At 38.2% G+C, this 6,609-nt stretch overlaps 1 pseudogene; it reads right to left on the bottom strand.

The window, feature by feature from the left end:
* Positions 1 to 678: 678 nt before the first annotated feature.
* Positions 679 to 1,162, bottom strand: LOC110584950 (annotated as a pseudogene).
* Between the last annotated feature and the right edge of the window lie 5,447 nt (positions 1,163 to 6,609).

Below are 6,609 nucleotides of genomic sequence, written 5' to 3'. Positions count from 1 at the left end.
CCCGGGAATCAGATAGGCCAGGCCTGAACTCCAACCCTCCCAGTTGCTGGCTATGTGACCTTTAGTAAGTCACCAGTCCTCACTGTGAAATATGAGTCATGTCACCTGCCTGTCAAAGACACCAAAAGAGCCAATATGCAGTAAACACTCAACAAACTGTAGCTTTTGTTGTTGAGGATGAATGAAGTGGTGGTCGAAATGTGCACACAAATGAAATCAATTGAGGAAGTGCAGAAAGAGAAGAGCTGTGAGACTGGGAAAGAACAAGGGGGCAGGTGAAGGAAAAAGTGATTCAGAGCTAGAAAGCAAGAGCGAGAGTATGAGAGGAAGACCCAGACCAATTGGAATGTCAGGAAAAGAACCAAGATTGGGTGTGTTTTCCTGGCTGTAAAAGGGCAGAGATTTTTTTTTTTAAGATTTTATTTATTTATTTATTTAGAAGAGTGTGGGTGAGCAGGGAGAGAGGTAGTGGGAGAGAGAGAGAGAATCTCAAGCAGAGAGAGAATCTCAAGTAAGAACTGAAAAGAGCTGCAGTGTCCAAGGGGCTTGGGCTTAAAAATATTAGAGGTCTAGATTTTATCAGATCCATGAACAAAATTTTGAAAAGCAGTCATAATATAAAAATAGCAGCTCCCAGTAACTTCTTCAAGTTTTATCTTCTTCAGAAGTTGACTCAATTCAGTTTGCTTCATTCTTGGAAGGTTCATCAAAATTCTCCACAAGATCTGGAACTTCATCATCATCCTCCTCTCTGGTAGCAAGTGGTGCTTTTCCATCCACAGATTGGGCAGAGCTTCAGCCAGTCTTCTTCAACTAGTCCGACTGTCTGCACCGAGTTGGTTTAAGATACTGGGTAGCATTTCTGTCAGCTGCTTTGTCTCAGCGTGGCCTGGAATGGTGAAAGTGTTCGCTGCCAGCGATGTCTGAACTTTGGGGTTGTTAAAGTGGATCACTGGTCCTTAGTTTGTGAACATATTCACTTCTTCGATACCAGAGACATTGTTTACCCCTAACTCTTTAAGGAGAACTGAATTTTCTTATCATCTGCTGTAGCCGTTCTATGAACCACCTTCTTCTTTGGGCGAGCAGTTCCTTTCCCACCAATGCACACTTGTGCTTGCAGTTTGGCGAGTTTCTCCTGGTTCATGATAGTTTCTTTCATCTTGTTGGAGCAGAAATGGGACCGAGCAGGGGAATAGGGTTGGCGCTCAGGGGGTCTTGGGCGGACCAGCTGAGATTAGGTGCACACACGCGGGGACGCAAGATGGCAGCTAGAGGGTGGGTCAGAGATTTTTAAGAAAGACCCTCATCAACATTGCTAGCATTAGTGGTGATAGTTTATGAGGTCTGTCATTTGTGTGTTTATTAAATGCCGCACATTGATCTAGGACTGTCAGTAGGGAAACCTTTGGAGGAAAAGATTGGGCTGTCTTGCATGATCTAACTGTATCCTAACTGGGGTTTCTTCTGCTCTTTATAATGTCTGCCGAGTGCCTGGTGGTTAATAAGAAAGTTTAAACTTTATGTCGTTGGGCTTTCAGTGTCCAGTAGAATCATCAGAGGGAAGGAATTGGTGGAGAATAAAGAAATGGTATAAGAAAGGGGAGTATTATTTGAATTAGGTCTTTTGGGAGATTCAATCTAAGGACTAGAATTCTCTGAAGTCATTTCTCTCAACATAAAGACTGGAAAGACTTGAGTCTTTGAAACTTGTTAAAACACGCACTAAAACCAATAGCTACAAAAACAGAACCATCAGTTATGCAAATATCTCTCATTCCATTGCGCTAGAGTTGGAAAGAAATAAGGGCAGACTCTTTGGGTTTTTTGTTTTTGTTTTTGTTTTCATTTTAGTATAGTTGACACACAATGTTACATTAGCTTCAGGTGTACAACATAGTGATTCCACAAGTTTCTACATTATGCTCTGCTCACCACAAGTGTAGCTACCATCTGTCACCATACAACACTACCACAATATCACTGACTATATTCCTTATGCTCTGCCTTTTATTCCCATGACTTCCTCATTCCATAACTGGAAGCCTGTGTCTCCCACTCCCCTTCCCCCATTTTGCCCATCCCCTGCCTCTCCCCTATGGCAAATGTCAGTTTGTTCTCTGTATTTATAGGTCTGATTCAGCTTTTTGTTTGTTTATTCATTTGTTTTTTGTGGGTTTTTGGTTTTTTGTTGTTGGTTTTTTTTTTTAGATTCCACTTATGAGTGAATTCATATGGTATTGTCTTTCTTAGTCTAACTTATTTCACTTAGCATAATACTGTCTAGATCCCTCCATGTTGTCTCAAATGGCACAATCTGTTATGGTTGTGTAATATTCCAATGAGTATATATACATAGATATGTATATATAACATCTTCCTTATTCATTTGTCTGTCAATGGACACTTAGGGTGACTCCATATCTTAGCTATTATAAATAATGCTGCAATAATCATAGGGGTGCATATATCTTTTCAAATTTGTGTTTTTGTTTTTTTAAAAAAATACCTAATAGTGAAATTCTTGGATCGTATGATATTTCTGCTTTTAATTTTTTGAGGAATCTCCATATTGTTTTCCACAGTGGCTGTGCCAATTTACATTCCCACCAACAAGTGTACGAAGGTTCCTTTTTCTCCACATTTTTGTCAAAACTTGTTATTTCTTGTCTTTTTTATTTTAGCCGTTCAAACTGGTGTAAGGTGGTTTTTGATTTGCATTTCCCCGATGATTAGGGATTTTGAGCATCTTTTCATGTGTTCGCTGGCCATCTATATGCTTTCTTTGGAAAAAATGTCTATTCAGGTCCTCTGCCCATTTTTTAATCAGATTGCTTGCCTTTTTGGGTGTTGAGTCGTGTAAGTTCTTCATATATTTTGAATATTAATAAAAACAAGAGGAGACTCCTAATGAAATCAGATTTTGTGGTAAGAACTCTGGAGTTTACATTTTTGAGTTTTGCTGCCCACTGTCCATTCTCTCTTCATCAGGTAACAGCAACCTGATTTTGCTCTGGGAACCATCTTTTTCCAATCTTAGTTCGTATCTTTAGATGGAGAGGATTTCTCCTCTCCTCCACCTTCTGCTCCAGAAGTATAAGTATGAGAAAGATCTAGTTAATAGAATATCACAACCATGCAACCACAGTGATTGGTTCAGAGATGGATATTTATCCTAAGCCAAGCCAATGCAGTCCAGTTGGAGCTCATTCTGATGTTTTGCTTGAGCACCTGAAAGAGATATGCCCCTTTCCTACTGAATACAAGCCTGGGATGATGCAAACCTGGAGCTGCCAACCATCATCACTGGAAGATCTGTTGTCTGAGAGTATAGTTGACAAGGTGGAAAGCAGCGGGGAGGAATGGAGAGAGCTCTCTTCCTAATGATGTTGCCTAAATTACTGGATGCAGCTATGCCTGAGCTTTTTGGCTGTATAAGCCAACAAATATCCTTTATTGTTGAAGCCAGTATGAATTGTTTTTCATTACTTGCATTTGAAAGAATTCTGACTGACAAAACTCTAAAATATGTACATGTATTAGGGTACGGAGAAAGAAGAGTAGCAGACATACATCTTTCAACATAATCTTTGAACAGTTCTGTTATATTGTACCTACCAACCACTCTGTTTTAAAGAGGAGAATTCTGTAGCTGAAAGAGATGAGTCAGTTTGTCCAAAGTCATAGAAGAGAAAAAAAATGTCATTTGAACTAGATGATAGGGAAACAGTGGACAAGTTACTACTGCAGAATGGCCAAACCCAGCCCACCACTTGTTTTTATATGTCACACGAGTTAGGAATGGTTTTTTACATTTTAAGTGGTAGAAAAGAAATGCAAAGATGCATTTCATGACACATGAAAATTATATGAAGTTGCCACTTGGGAAGACAGTTTGGCGGTTTCTTTCAACACTAGACATACTCTTATGATATGATCTAGCAATAGCACTCCTTGGTATTTGCCCAAAGGAGTTGAAACCATATGTCTGCACAAAAAAACCTGCACACAGATGTTTATGGTAGCTTTATTCATAATTGCCAAAATTTGGAAGCACCTAAGATGTCCTTTAGTAGGTAGATGGATAAAGTGTGGTAGAGCCAGACGATAGAATATTATTCAGTGCTGAAAAGAAATGAGATTTCAAACCGTAACAAAATATGGTGGAACCTTAAATGTATATTGCTAAATGAAAGAATTCAATCTGAGAAGGCTATATACTGGATGATTCCAACTCTATGACATTCTGGAAAAGGCAAAATTATCAAGACACTAAAAATATTAATGGTTGTCATTTTGTTTATTGTTTTTGAATGTTTTTATAGTTTCTCTGTTCCTTTCTTTTTTATCTTGATCTCCTCCATCGTAGTTTGGTGACTTTCTCCAGTGGTATGCTTATATTCCTTTATCTTTATCTTTTGTGTATTTACTACAAGTTTTTGCTTTGTGGTTACCATGAGGCTTACCTATAACAATCTATTATCTCTAACAGCCTATTTGAAGTTGCTAACAACTTACATTTGATCTCATTTTAAAGCTTAACATTTTGAAGCTTTTAATATTTTTTGTTTGTTTTTTTTTAAAGATTTTATTTATTTATTTGAGAGAGAGAGAATGAGAGACAGAGAGCATGAGAGGGAGGAGGGTCAGAGGGAGAAGCAGACTCCCTGCTGAGCAGGGAGCCTGATGTGGGACTCGATCCCGGGACTCCAGGATCATGACCTGAGCCGAAGGCAGTCGCTTAACCAACTGAGCCACCCAGGTGCCCCTGAAGCTTTTAATATTTAACACTATTTTTCACTTGATAATATTTGAGATCATAGCATATGACATCTGAATATACAGAACTATCTAAGAAGCTTGATCTTCTGCACAGTATTATTCCTTCACACTCCTTCATACTATTATTCGTATTGACAGATGGTTAGGTTACTAATCTGTAACATGATCTGTGTGTATGCATGTACATCACATACACACTTGGATGTAAATGTCTGCTCATGTATGCAAATGTATCTGATGGATGGATTTTCTAGATCTTTAATTTCTTTTGATAGTGATGGAAAATTGAATTAAGCATTTTCTTTAGCATTTTTTTCCCCCAGGTTTACTTGTTTGGATTTGAAGTGGCAGCAAGGCAGAGGAAAAAGAGTGCCTGAAATTTAAAAAATTAAAAAAATGTATATATCTAATAAGAAGAGTTCAACTTTTTTAATATCAAGAAAAAATTACTACTATGGGCAGCCATTATGCTTATGGTTTTATCTAATTGACCTTATTTAAACCTCTGTGAAGTAGATGTTCTTTTCCTTTTGTGTAGTGAAGAAACTGAGACTCTGAGTAGTGAATAAGCCCCTCACATTCCCATGTATTGTAAGTAGCAGGATTGGATTTGAAACTTTGTCTTCCGTTTTAAAAATCCCAACTTCATTTCACAAGACATGGTATTGAGCCTTAAAAGCGAATGTAGGGAGATGTTATCGACATAATTTCAGGTTTTGATTTTTAAAACCCTCCAGTGAGGAGTCAGCCTAATATTCCACAGAATTCTTTTCTTACCAGTGCACCACTGAAGTAGAAGGAGGAAGGGCAAACCCCCTTTCTTCCAACACATGAACAGAGAGATGGAAGATTTATTATATAAGAGGCCTATGAACAGAAACAATAAAAAATAGTCATCCTCACTGAATTCAATATCTGCTTATTATCTAGGTCTTTCTAAATTTCTCTCCTTGACAGTACCAATTAGCTACATCTCACGATGAGATTTATAATCTGACAAGCCTGAAACCCTGGTAATTAGGAAACTCTTCATTATCACTCATCTTTTGAAGAGTGCAGAGTGGCAGGCAATTGTCAGCTCTAAAGTGGTCAAGCTTTAAATTGGCCGAGGATTCCTGAAGCCTCTCCCTCATGTCAGGAGAAGAGAAAAAAGCGGCAGAATTTGGGGCCTCTCTCTTGAACCCATTGAAATAGGGGATTCAGGCTAAATAAGGGAGTCATCTTATTAGCTGGGGCTAAAAATCTATTCTGACCTTTGACATCCATGTTTTTTTTTTTAAATAGTAGTCTCCATATAACATATATAAGTCTGGATTTTCCAATTTACATCACATGTGTCGTATCTTAATACCTCACAATGACTCCACATATTATTCCTGTGCGGCAGAAAAGCACATGCTTAGTTCATAATAATGGTAGTTAATACTTATTGACCATTTATTTTTTCATTAAGCACTGTGAGGAGATTTGTTACAGGGACCTCCTCACCTAACTTTAGCAATAACTCTCCGAGGTAGGTTCTTATAACTATTCCCATTTTACAAATGAGAAAGCTGAATCACAGAAAATTAAATAGTTAATCCAAGGACATACTGTTTGGAAGTGACACAGCTGGGATTTGAGTCCATTACTGACTGACTTCACAGTCATTGGCTGTAAACATTAAGCTCTAGGACACAAAAAACATATCCTGTAATTACACATCTCCCAAATGGAGCAATTTTCTATAAGCAGGAGATGGATGATTGAAGTTACTTTGGGGCTATATGTCCCTTGGTTAGTGGCAAGCATGGATTATACCCATGTGATGGAAGACCCTCTTCTGGA

Source organism: Neomonachus schauinslandi, chromosome 1 (genome assembly GCF_002201575.2).
Source record: "Neomonachus schauinslandi chromosome 1, ASM220157v2, whole genome shotgun sequence".
NCBI classification, from domain to species: domain Eukaryota; kingdom Metazoa; phylum Chordata; class Mammalia; order Carnivora; family Phocidae; genus Neomonachus; species Neomonachus schauinslandi.
This window is presented reverse-complemented; position numbering and strand designations above follow the sequence as displayed.